Source organism: Zea mays, chromosome 9, assembly GCF_902167145.1.
Source record: "Zea mays cultivar B73 chromosome 9, Zm-B73-REFERENCE-NAM-5.0, whole genome shotgun sequence".
NCBI lineage: Eukaryota > Viridiplantae > Streptophyta > Magnoliopsida > Poales > Poaceae > Zea > Zea mays.
The window spans coordinates 117,018,281-117,038,104 of NC_050104.1; the positions used below are offsets into that span (position 1 = coordinate 117,018,281).

The 19,824-nt window shown below is 41.4% G+C and overlaps 1 pseudogene; it reads left to right on the top strand.

Moving 5' to 3' along the window:
- LOC109942602 (uncharacterized) overlaps positions 1-19,824 on the top strand; it is a 51,775-nt pseudogene that overhangs the window by 25,735 nt on the left and 6,216 nt on the right.

A 19,824-nucleotide genomic window follows, 5' to 3' on the forward strand; every position in this document is an offset into this window, starting at 1 on the left:
AAGCCTAGAAGACTTTTTCACGAATCAAGCTCATTACGAAAAACGATCTAGCACCGCGAAGGGGCTACTGTTGGGGATATGCTTCGTAGCCGAAGATCCTAAAGAAAGAGAACACCTTCGGCAGATCCTATCAGAAGCAGCGCCGAAGCTATCACCTATAAAACTTCGGCACGATGACAGATCTCAAGACGAAGGGGTGAACCGACTTAAAGATGAAATGACTTAAAAGACCCGCAATGTTTTGTGTCATTATTATAGTCGATTGAAAGGGGCATAAATGTAATTTTACACAGGCTGCGCCCTGTGCCTATAAATAGATGAACAGTATCCCTGTACTGTTCACGCAATCCTGTAGCTGCTAACACATTACGCTGGAATTATTGTTTTCTGCCAAGACGAAGGTATAAATGTACTTGAATACTGTATTTTAATATTTAAGTTCACATAATAAAATGTGCGAATAGTGCTATCTATTTTTAGTATATCTTTCTATAATGTTTCATGTTTTATATTTTATTCCATATTGTTTTATAAGTCTGATCACGAAGGTGTGACCTTCGTGATATTTTACTCATGACCTTCGTCCGATGCTCATTAAATCCTTGGGGAGATAATGCTTCAGCGGACGAAGGGCATTAATACTTAACATTTTTGTGTTGCCTTATTCTTAATTTATAGCATTTGAGAACAAGTCCCCAACATATATTCATAGCTTGAGTAATCATCTATGAAGGTTATAAACCAATTATAACCATATATTGTCCTCATAGAAAAGGGACCACAAATATTTGTGTGACTAATTTCTAAACTCTTGAACTATACTTGGTTGTTTTCTTAATGTCCTTTGCAAATTTACCCTTAATACAATCTATGCAATGCTCTAAATCTGTAAAATCTAAATAATGGAGAATATCTTGTTTAATAATAAATTCTATTCACGCCTCAAAATATGTTATAAATGATAGTGTCATAATTTCAATGAGGTTTCTCCATCATTTTTTCCTTTTGTTTTCTTTTCTTATTGGTAGTGAATCTGTTGTTTCTTTTACATTCATAATATTGCATTAAGAAAATAAATAAATCTTGTCTCGTCGGATGGTGAGGCCCACATTATATTGTCAACCTAAATAATACATATATGATCACCAAAGTGGCAATGAATGTTCTGCTCGTCTAATCTAGAAACTAAAATCAAGTTCCTCCTTAAGGAGGGTACAAATAGGACATCTTTAAGAAGCGGTACGAAACTGTTGGGGGCCTTCGGCTTTCGAAGGTCCTCAAAAACATGATTTAACAATGTTTCTGGAGTAAAGTACATTAACAGGTATCTTCGGACTCGGATCAGAGCCACAGTATGAAGAAGCACAAAGAACACGAAGGTTGGCACAGAGCCGAAGCTGTGTGTAGAAGAGCTTCGGGATAACGGCGGAAAAGGAAACCGACTTAAAGATGAAAAACCAATTAGACCTCGAAGAATTATCATAGAGTTATTGATAAATGTAAAGGACATTAATGTAATTTTACATGGGCTGCGACCCGTGCCTATAAATAGGTGAACAGTATCCCCGTACTGTTCACGCTGACTTGGCATTCACTTTTGCGCCACACTTGTACTTTCTCTCATTCAAGCCGAAGGTACATTTGTAATTTATCTTTGTCTACATAGGTAATATAAATAGAAGTCTATTAATAATAATGTTTACAGAAATCATACTACCTTCTATATTTTGTTTGAATATTCTTCATTCTTTACTATAATTATGAAGGTACGTCTTTCATGACCTTCGTCCTAAATCCATTATATCCGAAGGGAAATAATGATTAAGAGGACGAAGGGCTTTTGATATTTAACATTTTATGTTGCCTTGTTCTTGATTCATAGCACTTGAGAACAAGTCTCCAACATTGGCGCCCACCTCCGGTGAACTCACTTCCATTTTCTGAGTCTTAAACACTTTCGGCAAGCATCACCTTCGTCATGCCGCCGAAAAAAGCTTCAGCGACAGGGGCTGGTACTTTACAGCCGCTGGATCCCAATCAGGACGTCCTTTCTCTTAGAGAGGCCCGAAGCCAGAAGAGGAAAGCTGTTAGTCCAACACCTCCGGAGGATGACTTGGATCAAGAAATCCAAAATCTGGAGATCCTTCAACAACAGGTGCAGCGCAAGAAGGAGAAGATGGCTCGTCTAGCCGATCTTCAGAGACAGATAGACAAAGCTTCTGAAGAGGTTCGCCATCTTGTTCAAGATGATCAGAGCCGAAGGCCTCCACGCAGAGAGCTCAATCAGGAAGGCTTCCACAATGAGGGCGACTGGTATGAAGATTTCCATCATGGAAACTTTGCTTTCGATGATGCTTCTCCCCTCTCAACAGAATTGCAAGCTACACCATGGCCCCAGTCTTACAAGCCACCCCAGTTACCCATGTATGACGGTCATACAGACCCGAAGCAATTCTTGATGAGCTACGAGGCAACCATATCTTCGTATGGTGGCAATACTGCAGTCATGGCAAAATCCTTTGTCATGGCCGTCAAGAGTGTTGCTCAAACCTGGTACTCCTCCCTTCGGCCAGGGACAATCACTTCTTGGCAGAAGTTGAAGGATATGTTGATAACTAGCTTCCAAGGGTTTCAGACGAAGCCAGTCACTGCTCAAGCTTTATTTCAGTGTACCCAGGACCACGAAGAATACCTCCAGGCGTACGTCCGAAGGTTTCTGCGTCTGAGGGCACAAGCGCCAACAGTGCCCAATGAAATTGTCATTGAGGCCATGATTAAAGGGCTCTGGCCGGGACCTTCAGCGGTACTTTGCCAGGAAGCCACCACAAACATTGGAGAAACTGCTCCAGAAGATGGATGAATACATTCGAGCTGACAATGACTTCCGCCAAAGAAGGGAGGAAGCATTCAGGTTCTCTGAAATGACCAGGGGCTTCGGAGGAAGATTTCACCCGAGGCACGTTAGGTCAATTCATAACTCTGCTCAAACTGGTGATCGAGGGAGTCAGCAGCAAAGGCCACAATACTCTTCACAAGCTTCGGGCCAGCAGCAAAGTTCTTTTCGGCCGCCAGTGCCAAGGGGCAGAGGCGCCAGGGGCTTCGGGGGAAGGTTTGGAGACCAGCCAAGAAAAATTTATTGCCTATTCTGTGGTGAAGACAAGGGCCATACCACCAGGATGTGCCATGTTACCATCCAGAAACAGAAGGAGATAGCAGAAGCAGCAGCGCAACAAAGTCAGCCGAAGCAGGTCATGCACACTGCTTCGTATCCCTCGCCTTATATTCCAGAATACGTAGGCAACCACTCTGCAGCTTCTGTTGCTTCGGCGAGCCAACCCCAAGCATCTTGGCAGTAGCCTCCACCGCCACCACCGATCCAGCGAGGGCAACAGCCAGAAGGGAGTCAACACAGTCATCTTCAGCGGGATTTCAGAGAGGAGTCTGAAGCTCGCACAGTCAACAGCACTGTGCCAGAGTCGAAGCACATTTATTGACAAATATCCTACCTCAACAGCAGTTCTTTCGCATTTTTTACATACAGTATTACCTTTTTGTTAATAAGGAACAATTATGAAGAATTTAAATGTCTTTTATTGAATTTCAAATTCCTTGTAATACTTTCGTCTTTTACCATAATAGAGATATGTTTTTTCCATAAGCTTGAGGTGCCGAAGCATACAAATTTACGCTGATTTGAAGGACCTTTCTATTACCAAAAATTTGATCTAACGGGCACAGTACAAATTGTTCGATACAGTACAAAGTCGTTCCTAAGGGAGCGCAGTGTAAGTTTTCTAAACCTACAGCGAAAAATAAAACGCTGATTCCGCTGAAAGTAAAAGGCGAAGAAGCTCCTAAGGGAGTCTTACAGCGAAAAATAAACGCTGATTCCGCTAAAAGTAAAAGGCGAAGAAGCTCCTAAGGGAGGCTTACAGCGAAAAATAAACGCTGATTCTGCTGAAAGTAAAAGGCGAAGAAGCTCCTAAGGGAGGCTTACAGCGAAAAGTCAGCGCTGATATAAAAAGTGTGTGTGCTTTATTACAGGGATATGTATCTGCGGCACAAATATCATCTTGCATAACATAACATCATCACATCATTTTTGCATAACATAAGCATCACACAGCATAGTGCATCTGGAACAAGAAAGGGATACAGTGTTGATCTTCGGAACATATTTTGGAAAAGAGAAAATCGTGCTAAGGCACAAGACGAATCGAGACGAAGAGTAGCCTCATTGGAGAGGCAACACAAAACTTTTTTATAGCTTCGGAGAATATTTCATGAAGTTTGGATGTTCTTCATCAGAGAAGCAAACAAATCCTTGTGATATAGAAAAGATTTTCTTCACGAAGCATGAAAAGAAGGGAAGGTGTTTTTTCGCCGAAGGCTCAAAAAATGGTATGTATGCAAAGTTTCATGCATCGTAAAGAATTAAACTATAAATAGATTATATATTACATTTAAAGTTACAATATATTACACATTTTACGTTTCAAATGTTTCTACAATAGCATTCAATCCTCTTTAAGCACTATCTCTGCAGCTTCATTCAATAGTTGGTTGACAAACTTGTCCATAACGGCTTCGGCCATTTTTCTAATTTCATCGTCCCCCTTCGGGTGGGGGCCCGGAGATGCCTCAGCAGGTTCTGAGGGAAGAAAAGATACGGCTATATTACTATTACAAACCGCGAACAGAGTCTGGAATTAAAAATTACAGCATGATAAAAACCACTAATTAATATCTATTTGCCCTTCGGGCTCTGTACTTTTCTCGGCAGCTTCCGCTACTTTTCTAGCATCGTGGATGCCTTTTTCACTCCTTTGAATAATTTCTTGCACCAATTCTCGGTCGTCGTTATCCCAGATATCGGTGAAGAATTTCCCACCGACCATGCTTGCTTCGGGTGAGGGGTCTTTAATGTCTTCAGAGGACAAGGTAGCTTCGGACTGCGCTAAGGATTTTACATGCTCGCAGCCTTTCCTCTCCAAAACAGCAGCAATCCCCCTAGCACCCAAAAAAGCGCAGATGTCACCACGGCTATTCAAGATTTCCTCGAAGGCCTCTGCTTCGTGACTGATCCATTCCATTGGACCTTCAGGATTGCCTCTTGAAAAATTCTCTTCACTAGAGAATGCGCCAACATTGGCAAAGCTAGATTTTATCTTTTTGACGCACTCTATGGATTTAACATAGCATTTCCTCTGGGATGCACGAAGCTCTTTAACACTTATCTCTAAATGATTGGCCAATTGATCACTAAGCTCTTGTTTTGTTTCTTCAAGTATACGCTCTTCTTTAGCTCTAGCTAGCTGTTTCTGAAGATCTTTAATTTCACGTCTTTGGGCTTCGGCCTGGGCCTTTGAGGCAGCTTCGTCCTTTTTTACCTTGTCCACCAATGTAAGCAGAATTTTATCCTTTTTCAGAGCTTCATTTCTCAGTTTAATAACTTCTGATCGTAGGTTGTTGAATGCAATTTCATAGCTCTCGTCTTCGGCATTCTTTTGTGCTCTCAATGCGTTGCTTAGAATTAAACCCTATATGTAAAAAAAGGTTGGTATAAGAATAAAAGAATGAGTTACGAATTATAAAATTTGTAAACATCCAATTCCCATACCTTCAGGCTATTGTACGCAAGACTATCCGCAAGATCCTCCTTCGTCATAGCACATAATCCAGCTTCGAGCTTCGGAAACCCCATACTTCTAGACATCTCCCGACAGACGGATAATTCTTTATTGTCTGGGAGGCAGTATAGGAAATCTTCTTCGTTCGTCCCATTGAACACTAGTGCCCCCTTCGGATATTTCAATTCTTTGGCATAGTGATTAGCTTCAAAAACTTCTTCTTCCGATAACTTTTTCCCTGAAGCATGACGCACGATATAATCGTATAATTTGGAAGATGCTTCGGGGACAGCAGTATCAATTTCTTCGACCAAAGTAGGCTCTGACATTTTCATTTCTTCAGTTGCCCTTGCAATTTTTGCTTCTTCTGCTTCCAAAGGTATTACCTTGGTTGGTTCTGAAGGCCCGGTTTCAACTTCAGTCTGTTGCTTCGGAGCCTTAGCAACGGATACTTCAGCAAGCGCCTCAGAAGTTTCAACAGTCTTCTTTGGGGTTGTGCTTGGAAGTTTAATTGTTTCCAAAACATCTAACACATTAACCATTCTTTTTCTTTTTGGGGTCACTGTTGGCCCCTTTTTAATTTTTGCTGCTTCAATTTCTTCTGAAGGACTTAAAATTTCTGATATTTTCGCTCCCTCAGTTGATGCTTTTGCTTCTTCCATCTTTTCTGTCGATGGCGCTTCGGCCAGCTCTTTGGTTTCTGGTAACAGAATCTTTGGTTCCTCCAATTCTTTTGTTGTTGGCACTTCGGCCAGCTCTTTGGCTCCTGGCAGCAGAGTTGATTCCTTAGCTTCGGGGGCCGAAGACGTTTCACTGCCGAATTCAGGCACTGTGGCTAGTTCAATGTAACGTGGCCGGTGTGTGAGAACTTTCACCCTTTTTCTCTTCGGCGCTGGCTCGCTAGGAGCAGCTGAAGTAGTTTCTTTCGCAGAAGCCGTACCTTTCCTTTTCTGCCCCCGCACTGGATAATGGTAGTCGGGGTACACGAACCCAATTGCATCAAAAACTCGGTTCAGTCTTTTCTTTCTTCGGCCTCCGAAGGCTGCTGACAATGCGGTATCTTCGGCCTTCGAATATACCCCAAGCAATTCATCACTTACAGTCTCAATGCTCTTTAACCAATCATCATCTGGTTCAACGAACTTGTCTCCATACTTGAATGTATACTTCAGCCTGACTAGCCCACCTTCGTCAGTTTCTTTAACAGTTTCTTTCGGCATTTCCCAATTATCTGCAAGAGGCCATACTCTGAAGGCAATGTGTTCTTGTATTAAATCCCTCGTCCCAATAAAAGAGCAGACTACGCCGAAGGCCCGTTGGCATTCTTCGGCTGCTTCATCCATTTCTACCTTCGGTTTCCGGAGTCCGAAGCGCTGCCAGATGGGGCACATGATGACATCCTTAATATCCTCTCGAACCTTCAAATCATTTTTTACATAGAACCATTCTTTCATCCATTCTTCGGGCCATCTCTTACGAAAGGTGGGCACGGGACAGCTTGATCCAGACCGAGCGCCGAAGCTGTAGCAACCAAAGTTGTTATGATATTGCTCTTTACCCCAGGGTTTCGTTTCGTATAACAATTCATGAATATTGCAAAAACTTTTCGCACTTGGCTCTAGGCCCTGACTCTTCACAGCCCAGACGAAGATTCCCATTCTTATTATTGCTTCAGGGGTAAGTTGATGAAGGTAAACCTGATATATTTTCAGAACTTCCACCACAAATCTGCTTATAGGGAATCGTAGCCCAGCTTTTAAAAAGCTTCGGAAGATAACGACTTCATCATCTCCGGGAGTCGGCACAGTTTTTTTCTCCGACATCTGCTCTCACAATAGACATATCTCGAAAATATCTCCCCCTCATGTTTTCAAGGTGACTTTGCCCAATAGTTGATTTTCCGAAGACTGAATGGCTTGGTCGCCATGGCCGATCTTCGGAATCTTCACCCCCACTATCTGCGTCATAACTGTCACTGTCACCAGTATCTTCAGATAAACCTTCTAAAATCTCCCTTGTAATCTTCTCCGTATTCGTCTTTGCTATTGACTCAAGAAACCCCAGATGCATCTCTTCAGAAAGGCTCAGCTTCATTTCGGCAGCAACCTTCTTCTCCTCAGACATCTCTTCGGAATTCTTGCCTCTCGTTTCCGAAGCTTAAAACTAAGGAGAAAACCAAATATTTGTGGGCAGAAAGCTATTTGAGCAGGCAAAACAGATGGCAGGAGAGCGTGCCAAATAAATTATGGCGAGCCCCTATTTATAAACCCATTATGTCGGAGACTGGAGGGTCCCATTTGCCAATGACTATTGCTATTCTAGCAAAAGGAAGGTATTTTTTCGGACCTTCGGCTCATAGCCTTCGTCCATTTCGCAATCTGAATTTATCATTCTAACAAATTAATATTGCGAGGGGCTACTGTTGGGGGCCTTCGGCTTCCGAAGGTCCTCAAAAACATGATTTAACAATGTTTCTGGAGTAAAGTACATTAACAGGTATCTTCGGACTCGGATCAGAGCCACAGTATGAAGAAGCACAAAGAACACGAAGGTTGGCGCAGAGCCGAAGCTGTGTGTAGAAGAGCTTCGGGATAACGGCGGAAAAGGAAACCAACTTAAAGATGAAAAACCAGATTAGACCTCGAAGAATTATCATAGAGTTATTGATAAATGTAAAGGGCATTAATGTAATTTTGCATGGGCTGCGACCCGTGCCTATAAATAGGTGAACAGTATCCCCGTACTGTTCACGCTGACTTGGCATTCACTTTTGCGCCACACTTGTACTTTCTCTCCTTCAAGCCGAAGGTACATTTGTAATTTATCTTTGTCTACATAAGTAATATAAATAGAAGTATATTAATAATAATGTTTACAGAAATCATACTACCTTCTATATTTTGTTTGAATATTCTTCATTCTTTACTATAATTATGAAGGTACGTCTTTCATGACCTTCGTCCTAAATCCATTATATCCGAAGGGAAATAATGATTAAGAGGACGAAGGGCTTTTGATATTTAACATTTTATGTTGCCTTGTTCTTGATTTATAGCACTTGAGAACAAGTCTCCAACAGAAACCATCATCTAATGGTAGAGATAAATTTTCAATGGCTTCGAGTGGTGCTTCTATTCCATTGGCCACTCCTGTAGTTTGCAACATAAATAGTTTCTCCAGAATCAATCGACCATGAATGACTTGAATACTCTATATATAATGACTCGTATACAAAATTTAGTTGAGCTTTAGTGTTTTCTAGGAGGTACTTTATAAAACTTAGGTATTGCCTCTTGTAGTGTCATATCTTTTTGCAATACAAGCAGATGTCTGGTGGAACTAGGAAGTCTATAGGTTGTTTCTAATTTTTGGAGTTGCTTGGATCTTTGCTTGTGGAAAGGCCTCAACCTTCAGATGCCCTAACTTCTTGAAAACTTGCTTGGAGTTGGTGTTCTTTTTTATTTTCTACTTGGTATAGTTTAAAGAGTCGCCCTTGTAGCTCTTCAACCTTTCTTCTTCTTGCATATACTGAGCCATCAGCTAATCTAGGTCCCACATATCCTAGACGGTTATATTGTGGTGCATATAAAAAGTCTCAATCCTTTGGTAGAAACTTCATCATCACATGCACTACAAACTCCTTAGGTAGAGGCTTCCCAAGGTACTTGTTCAGTTTGACAATAGTAGTGCTTATTTTCTAAATGGATGCACAAACTCTAGAGCCATCAAATCTCATGTTGATGAAATCACTAAAGAAAGTCCTTGCATATGCCTTGGAGGATCTAGTAAACTAGATCGTTGCTCTATTCGGGTACTCCTTGGCATTGTCACACTCAGGTATGGGCCTTCTGATTGGGTCTACTATAAGACTCTTAATAATCATCAAACACTTTCTATTTGACCTTTTTTGGTTAATCTTTTCTATGTTATATTACATTAACGTGTGCTTGTACTAAAGCACACCGTCTTTGGGTTCTATGGACTTATCATCTGAAGTGCAAAAATAAAGCTTACTTAGAGTTAGCACCATGTCTATTTTATCACACCAAACAGGAAAATTACCTCCGTTTAATGGTTATATCTGCCCCAACTGACTTATAATTATTATAGCGTGTGTTACCTTTAGGAGTTAAAATAGCCGTATATCAATTTTGGACTATACTTAATTTTTTAGAATAATTAGTACTTGCATGAATTAAAAAATAGCAATGGTAAAAAATTAACCATACATCTGAATATATTTTCTTTATACAGAGGTTCTATATCACCATTGGGCAAAAAATGAAAACTTAGTATATAATACAGAATAAATGTACTCAACTTTGGTCAATGCACAAATACACAATAATTATTCTAGAATTTATGTTTCTCTAAATAATAATTAATGTCGGCTTTAAATTAAATAGATGCATAAATAAAGTTTTAAAATTACGCAACACAAAAATATAGTCCTAAAATATTTCTAAAAATTATTGTGTCCTAAAACAATGTTCTTCTATTTCTTTTCCTTCTTGATTTATTTTTTCTATTCAGCAAAACTAAGAAAAGGAAAAGTAAATTTGAAAAAAATAAATGAATTTAGGCTGGTGTCTTCTTTTGGCCTGTTACAAGTACATTCTTGTTGGGTAGTCCTATTCCATACTCGTACCACCAATAAAAATTATACTCGCTACAATACTCATACTCATGGATATGAAATTATACTCATACCCATATCTGTGTGAGTAAAAAACTCATTAGGCAACTCATACCCGATTAGATACCTATTATACATATTAAATAGCACAAATCTAATAAATATATGGCAAAACTAAAATAATAAATCATCAAATATGAGTAAATAAAGATGACAATAATAAATAATATTGAAACATGGGAGTATTTAATATATAATAGCATCAGTTTAGTACTATCACAAAACATAATACTCTTGAGGACAAAAAGCCCATAAGAGGCACCAAATAAATCATCTTTGGCGGCCAACCCGACCGCTATTGATAAAGAGCGTAGGAAATTCAATTAGTAAGTAAGGCAATCGTCACAAATAATTATTTTCTTAGATTTCACCGTGTTGAGCACCATATGTGGCACCTGTGAAGGTCGGATGGTTCGGTCATTTGGTTCGGACGGTCTAGTAATGTGGCCTAGATGATCCACAATTAGATCAGATCAGGCGAGACATATCCCTTTTCCGTGCGTATTTATCCAACTAAATACACATAGTTTGTTGGGGAATGCCTTGGAGCGGGTTCAGACCTCCCCTATATATATAAAGGGGTACGGTCGATTGTGCGCATCACCAATCAAACTAATCAATCAATCTACTTTATTATATGTATTCTTCTTCGCATTAGGAGTAGGCGTAATTTAGATATAGTTTAGCTTTGCCTCAACCTTTAATGTTCATCCTTCTTCGACTCTATGTCGTCTAGGGACATCCCGGGTGGCATGCCGATCCCGAGGCATCCCCTGGAACTCTCCTCCCTAACAGGGTCCCTTCTAGGATGCGAGAACTAGGGTTCTTCAACCCTCTGCTCAAATGCGGACCATCCGGCCCTAGAGAATGGATCGTCCGAACGGCGGGCAGAAGAGACCTGCTCCTGCAGCAGGGTCACGGACCGTCCGGCTCCGTGCCATGGACCATCTGCGTCGCCGTGGAAAGCACCATCAGTCGATACAACCCTTAGTGTTTGGCCCCAAATCAGAGCCAACATACTTTTTTAGCAACTCCGACGGGGACGTAATTAGGTGTGACCTACCATATATCGGCCCCATATGACTAGTTCAAAGGATCACTCTAACATCTCCTCGAGCAACATCATCGAACCAACTATGGAGAGCCTATTGGCTGAAGATTAGCAAGAATTTAAGGAGCACAAGATGCATCTAATCAAGGAAGCCGAGACAAAGTACTTGGCCAATTTCAAGGTGGACATGCATCAGAAAGTCGTCCGACAATGGAAGACTGACCTAGCATTGCTCCGACCTCCTGCAACCTCCCCAAATGTAAGTAACACATACGACGTCCAATCTCTTAGATCTTACGTAGATGAACAGCGGGAGCAAATGCAACAAGTATTAGGGGGTATGCAAGAGGATTATAGGAGACTAGCGCGTGTGTTTGAAAATTTTGTCGTTCCCAATTTCCCATCATATGATGTTGATGCTAGGAATGGTACAAACAATTCATCAACTACAAATGAGTGTCCGCAGCCCCAACTATTGTATGGTATGCCGATGAACTCCTATGCTGGATTGTTGGGCAATCACAACCTCCTCTACCAATCTGGGATGAACCCACAAACCTATGCACGACTGGACCATCCAAGCATGAGCTCGGACCGTCCGGACTAGCGGCAGTTGGCTCCGTTTTTATGATGAGCCGCTGAGATCCGCACCTGGACCACAGTATTCGGCACAAGGTACAACTAACACGCTCGTATCGTTCGCATGTAACACCAGTCTGTTCGAATACACAACCGGATCGTTCGTGTATCACGTCGGACCGTCCGAGTACATGACTAGACCGTCTGCATATCATACCGGATCGTCCATCGCTAGGTACGCAGAACATGATCCTAGTTATTATCAGCAATCTTTACACCCGCCTCAGCCAAGCTTCCCCTTACCTCCCATGACTCCTCAACAACATGGCATGGCCCCACGAACACGTGGGGGCGAGTACTTTTTGGCTCCTAGAAGGACAATAAGATTTAACCTACATTATGCGGTGCCTAGGGCAAGTATTAATGCCACACAGAACCCAAACCCATGGGGCAAGGGGACAAAATAGTGAAACACAAGCATCCACACCATTAGACCAAAGGGTCGGTGGATTACCATCGGCCGCCATTGACATAGTAAGGGAGGAAATAGCTAGGGAATTTCGATATAAACTCAGAGTTAGCATGACCCATGGGGGTAGCCATATCAGAAACCCTATGAGAGTCGATTTGACTATGACCCATATCCCCAGGGAACAAGGATACCCGAATTTTCAAAGTTTTTGGGTGAACAGGACAGAAACATGCATGAACACACAGGTCGATTCCTAGCGCAACTTGGGAATTTGGCCCATAGGGAGGCTTTTCGCATTCGCTTATTTTCATTATCACTAACTAATATCGCGTTTGCATGGTATGACACCCTGCCACCAAATTCCATCTACTCTTGGGGAGAACTAGAACAAAAATTCCATGGCCTTTTTCTCTCTAGAGAATATGAGTTAGACTTGGTAGATTTATTAGCACTGCGACAAGGCAGGGATGAGTCGGTTAATGATTACATTCGAAGGTTATGGGACACAAGAAACCGATGTTTCTAGATTCATGTTGTAGAAAAACAGCTAGCATGATTAGCTTTTAATAGGATGTGGTCATACTTAAAAGAAAAATTAGAAGGCATTCAATTATTTACACTAGCTCAATTGCACCAACAGGCTTTAGCTTGTGAGAATCAAAACAAAGATATATCTAAGGGAACTCGCCACAATGTTCATATAGTAGAGCGTGATGAAAGTAGTTCAGCAGACGAGTCTCTAGGAATATATGTTGTAGAATTGGTTTGGTCAGCAAAGGCTAAACCACCAGCGTGCTCCTCTTTACAACCGATTCAGAAAAAATCGACAAGAAGAGGCTAAGTTTACTTTTAATGTTGCTAAATGTGATAAAATATTTGATGAATTACTCAAAAGTGGAAATATTAAAATAAATCATATTATCCCATATGTTGATGAGTTCAAGTGGCGCGCTTATTGTAAGTGGTATAACTCCTTTTCCCATGCCAGTAATGATTGTAATGTATTCCATCGATATGTACAATCGACCATAAATGAGGGTCGGTTGAAATTCAAAGAAATGTATGTTGACAAGCAACCTTTCCTTGTTAATTTAGTGGATGTTAATGATAAAAAAGTCTTGGTTTGGCTGAATGTGACCAATAAAGACAAAGTCAAGGGCATCATCTTCGATGACCCTCAGGCCCCCGATGAAAACACAAAAAAACTATTGCAGGAAAGTTGTTGCTGAGAAGACCCTAGACGAAAAGGAGACCCTAAATATCACCATCAAGTCTAACAATGCTGGGGGGGCAAACGCAGATAGGGGACCAAGGCATGATCCATGTTCCGCGCATTGCGGATGGTCCGGATCACCGGCGGACAGTCCGAGAAACTCCTGCGGTCCGTCCGGTTGTGCCTAGGGACAACAGTGACTATGTACTTTCAAGCCACGATGACCCAAAATAGGCATGTGGAAGAAAAATTCAGCAAAGGCACCTGGTCGGTTGATCAAAGCCGTCCCAACTTTTGATCAATTACTATCCAAATATGTCAACAAAAGGGTCGGTCACTATGATCGGCCAGCAAAGCAACCTCACTTACCTACCCAGACAAGACAGGCAAAATCAATTGGATCATCTCGCCAAACAAGGCCGAATAAATCAGCCCGAAACATTGTCCAACTAGCACCAAAAACACCAGCGTGGACGCCTCCATCTCATTATACATATATATACCCACCAGCTTATCCACCTACCTATGCATACACCCCCACCATATACACCAAATCAGATGTAGGGAATGCCACCATATCCTTTTGGGATGCCACAACACCTGCCTTAGGGGGCACCCTAAACTTCTGTGTTTGATAGATTAGCAACAGCAGTACAAGACCAACTAAGCCCTCCTCAATCCAGTCATCAGACACGGATCTAGCAAGATTGCTGAAATGCTTGGCCATAGAGGTCGACCAATCCGATAGGGGGCATAGGGAGAAAGTGTCCACAGTTGTAGCTACCAATGCAAAAAGGACGACAAATGGAGATGTCATTAAAATAGGCAGAACAGATGTCGTCATACAGGGAAATAATGAAGGACCAGTGATTTTTGATAAATCAGACAAAACAAGTGAGGGAAAAGACATAGGATCTACAAGCAAGACGTCTGACCCAAATTACTCCATGCCTCGATGGTGTCCATCGGGGCTAACACGCTTTCAAAAGCGCAAATTGCAGCGCTTACAAGCAAAAGAAAATAGAGAAAAGGAGGTGGAGAAGACATTTAATAATACACATCTGTTGTTCCCGCCATCACAAAAAATATGGAGACCAAACGCCACTGAAACTAACATAAATGAACAAGTCGCCATAAAAAATCAAAATACAAATACAATTGTGCATGTTCCTGTAGAGACGGTGGGTCGCCCAACCCAATAGCTGGACCATCTGGTTATAAGGCAGACAGTCTGCGCCCAGCGCCCGGACCATCTGCGCTCCACTAAGAAGCTTCTGAGGACTCTCCAGTTGCTATGGACCAAAATGGTGATGACGACGACCTATTGGGGGAAGTCCTGGTGGATTATGAAGCTTCGCTAGAGCACGCAAGTATGAAGGTTATTGTGATTACTTTTTTGGGCGATTATACTATTATCGGTGATGATGAACATGTGTCTCTCAGTTTGATTTTGGTCCTAAGTACATGATCTTCACCAAACCCAAAGAATCAATCAATCATTTGAAGCCACTCTATGTGAGTGGCCACATTGATGGGACATCAATTTCTAGGATATTGGTTGATGGAGGAACGATCATCAATTTAATGCCTTACTCATTGTACCGGAAGCTAGGTAAGCTGATAAGGATCAATATGACTCTCAGCGGTGTTGAGAGCAACAGTCCGATCAAGGCAAAGGGTGTCACGTCCGTTGAATTAACCATTGGGACAAAGACCCTTGTTGTTGCCTTCTTTGTCATTGAAGTAGAAGGAAATTATAGTGTCATCTTAGGCAGGGATTAGATTCATGTCAATTAATGTGTACCTTCTACATTACATCAAATGTTAATATAATGGGTGGACGATGAAATAGAAACAGTACATGCATACGCATCGGCTTGCATTGCTATGGCGACGCCCCTACACTTTGGACTTATGAGACTACAAAATATTTGACATGAATTGATTTTTTAGATTACCAATTCATAAGTGTATGCAAGGAAGGCTTCACTCCTGTAATGTTAGCGTCGATGGAAAATTGGCTAAATCACAAATAATTAATGATGCATACACCAGAGAAGATGTGTTAGGTCACAGACGGTCTGGGCCTTGAGGTCAGACGGTTCAGAGCCTAGTAGAGAGGGTTGCAGTCTGCAACCCCTATCGCGGACAGTCTAGCCCCTGAGGTCGGCCGGTTCGAACTCTAGCAGAGAGGGCTGCAGTGTGTAGCCACTCTCGGGGACAGTCTGACCCCCATGACCGTACGGTCCGTGGCCTCGTAGAGGGCCGCAATCTCCTCTGCCTATAGCCGACATTTTGGTTAATAATGCATCAAAGATTAGATTTATTAGTTTTCTTGATGGTAATGCTGAATGTAATCATTTTTTATGACCGAAGAGGATGCTTCTAAAACAGCCTTTATATGTCTAGGCTTTATTGGTTAATTTGAGTGGGTCGTTATGACAATTGATTTAAAGAATGTTGGTGCCAATTATCAAAGGGTTATGAATTTAATCTTTCATAAGTTGTTAGGAAACATTGTGGAGATCTACACTAATGATATAGAAGTCAAATCGGTTGCATTTGATTCCCATCTAGCTGATTTGCGCAGAGCCTTTGATAAGATACGACAGTATGGTTTAAAATAAACCCACGCCAATGCGCCTTTGGTGTCGACCGGCAAGTTCTTAGGATTTATTATTCATGAGCATGGCATAGAAGTCAATCCCGACTGTATTAGAGCTATTCGGAATGTGAAGGATCCAACTTGTAAACTTGAAATGCAAAGTTTTTTAGCAAGGTGGATTATTTGCAGAGAATTATTTCTAACTTAGCCAGGAAAATTATGCTTTCACTCCTATTCTTCGGCTTAAAATAATGTCGGATTCACTTGGGCAGACCAGTAGCAGACGTTTGATCTTATCAAAGATTATTTATCTTTGGTCCTAGCGTTAAAAGCACCAAAGAGCGGGTTGCCTTTTAGGTTATATATTGCAGCAGAAAATCAAGTCGTTGAAGTTATTCTGACTCAGGAGACGGACGAAAAAGAGCATGTGACATATCTAAGTCAAAGATTGGTAGATGCTGAAACAAGGTACACCTTAATTGAAAAATTAGGTTTACGCTTGTTCTATGCATGCACCAAACTTAGACAATATTTTCTATCTAGCTCTTGTTTCCTGTCAACCCGATGTAATTAAATATTTGTTGCAACACCCAATCATGAGTGACAAAATTGGTAAGTGGGCTTATGCACTTATAGAATATGACTTGGCCTATGAGTCATTGAGATCTATGAAAGCTCATGTTGTAGCTGATTTTATTGTAGAGGATCGGATTGATGATATTCCTGAGCATACCATATCTTACTATTACTCCCTAGACTCTGTATTTTGATGGATCAATTTGCAATGAAGAACAAGGTATTGTCATCATGCTTGTTTTCACCAAGGAATGTCACTTTTGACTTCTCTAGCCAATTGAAAGCTTATTCCACTAACAATCAAGCCGAATATAAAGCTCTCTTGTTCACCTTAGAACTTTTAAAGTACGTGGGAGTAACACATCTAAAAGTATTTGGTGATTCTCAGCTGGGTGTCCAACAGATTTTAGGGGACTATCAATTTTTAGATGGTATTTTGAATGATTACCTTAAAAGATGTTGGGACATAGTGCGTTCTTTTAACGAATTTGACATTCGGCATATATCTAGAGCTGAGAATTTCAGGGCTAATAACTTAGCGTAAGAAGATTCAGGTTATCGGGTAACACGAGGATAATTTCATATTTCTAAAAATTCGATAATCAAAGGCGCACCAAGTTCCCAGGTCGCGGACCGTCTAAGTGGAGCAGTCAAACCATCCACGCTAGCGTCAGACCGTCCGACCCTAGGTCGCAGACCATCCTCCACTTACAGAAGTGTGGCCTTGATCGATTTGGCTAATGATACAGCCAATACGGTCAATTGGACTACGCCTTTGGTTACATACGTGCGTGATCCAAGTGTATGGACAAATAGGAACATTCAGCGCGTGGCTTTCAAATATATTTTGACTGATAATAAACTTTATCGTCGAACTCCTAGTGATGTCTTATTTAAGTGCTTGGGCCCTGATGATGCTACATTAGCTATGGCCAAGGTACATGAAGGAATTTGTGGTACTCATCAATCGTCTCGAAAGATGAAGTGGCTTTTGAGAAGAGTTGGCTTCTATTGGCCAGATATGGTAGCTGATTGTTTTAAGTACTACAAGGGATGTTAAGTGTGTCAGAAGTTCGGTGATCTACAATTAGTTCCAGCCGCTGAATTTCATCCTATTATCAAACCTTGACCCTTTAGGATATGGAGTTTGGACTTTGTAGGAGAAATTCATCCTTCGTCATCAATTTGTGCTAGTTGCCACAAACTATTTCACCTAGTGGACTGAATTCGTTACTCTGAAGAATGTGACACACATGGAAGTAATTGAGTTTGTAACTGAGCATATTCATAGATTTTGCATTCGCCATACTTTGACTACAGACTGGGAGACTTCTTTCATATCTAAGGAGGTACATTGTCACACCTGGGTTTTAGGGGTCCAAAACCCAGGCGCGAAATAAACACCAGGTGTGCTGGGACCAAGTCTCACACATATGATGAATAGTGGTACAGAAACGAATGTCACATCTTTACTATATAATAGGAGTTCTGCACAAAATAAATAAATAATTACATCATAAGGAGACAACGATCCAGCAACCCAAAGTTAACTGGGAGACGACAACCTAGACCTCTCACGAACTCATCATAGCATCCTCCATGCGCCTCATCCTGTGGTACCTGTTCTTGACCTGTGGGGGGTGTGAGACAGCAAGAGTGAGCTCACATACGTTCATCACTCAACAAGTTGTGTGGAATAATATGCATGAACTCGCCAAAGGTGGGAGCTCATGTGAAGTGTAAGGCTTACCAAAGAGGATGGTTGAAGCTGAGCATTGATTTTAAAGTTGGTCAAAATTTTATTAGCAATTACTAAGTATAAGTAAATACCAACCCAATTAAGTAGTAGAACAAAAGTGATAACAACACCTGCGATGCAATGCATATGACAAATTGAATTTAGTTCCATAAATTAATCATGTGAGGGTCCGATATGCTCATGACCGTGAGCACGGCTGATATACCAATTTTACAACACCTTGTCGGCTTCCATTTTCTCATGAATGTACTTCATACCCTTATATGTTCTTTGAGCGTCAATAATTCTTTGCAGAAGAACTGACTCAACCTTCACATTTGTCAAAATTCCTTGCTGCGCTATCCCCAGATTCAACTTCTCCATTTCTTGACATATAGTGGTGTCAGGTGCTCTTACGGTAAGACAATGACAAAAAATCTTGCAACTCAAAGCATCTGCCACCACATTGGCTTTTCCTGGGTGATAATGAATGTCCAAGTTGTAATCCTTGATTAGCTCAAGCCACCTTCTTTGCCTCATGTTTAGTTCTGATTGGGTACAGATATATTTCAAACTTTTTTGATCCGTATACAGATGGCCGGTATTTCCTAGCAGATAATGATGCCAAATCTTGAGGGCATGAACGACTGCAGCTAGTTCTAGGTCATGAGTTGGGTATTGTTCTTCATGCCAGCGCAGCTGCCTTGAAGCATACGCTATGACTCGTCCTTCTTGCATTAGGACACATCTGAGTCCACTGCCTGACGCGTCACAATACACATCAAAAGGCTTTTCAATATCCGGTTGGGCCAACACCGGGGCAGTGGTTAACAACACTTTCAGCTGCTCAAAAGCTTCGTTGCATTTTGAGGACCAATCAAACCTTGTATCATTCTTCAATAATCCCGTAATGGGTTTAACAATCTTGGAGAAATCCGGAATGAATCTGCGGTAATATCCAGCCAGTCCAAGGAAACTTCGAACTTGATGTACTGTAGTGGGTCAGTTCCATTCTAGAATATCCTTGACTTTGCTGGGATCGACCGCAATCCCTTTAGCAGACAATACATGTCCAAGAAACTAGATTTCCTCCAACCAGAGCGCACATTTGCTGAACTTGGCATGAAGTAGATGTTCTCTTAAGCACGTTAACACGATCCGTAAGTGCTTTACATGATCCTCTTCATTTTTGGAATAGATCAGAATGTCATCAATGAAGACCACCACAAACTTGTCTAACTCGGGCATAAATACCGAATTCATC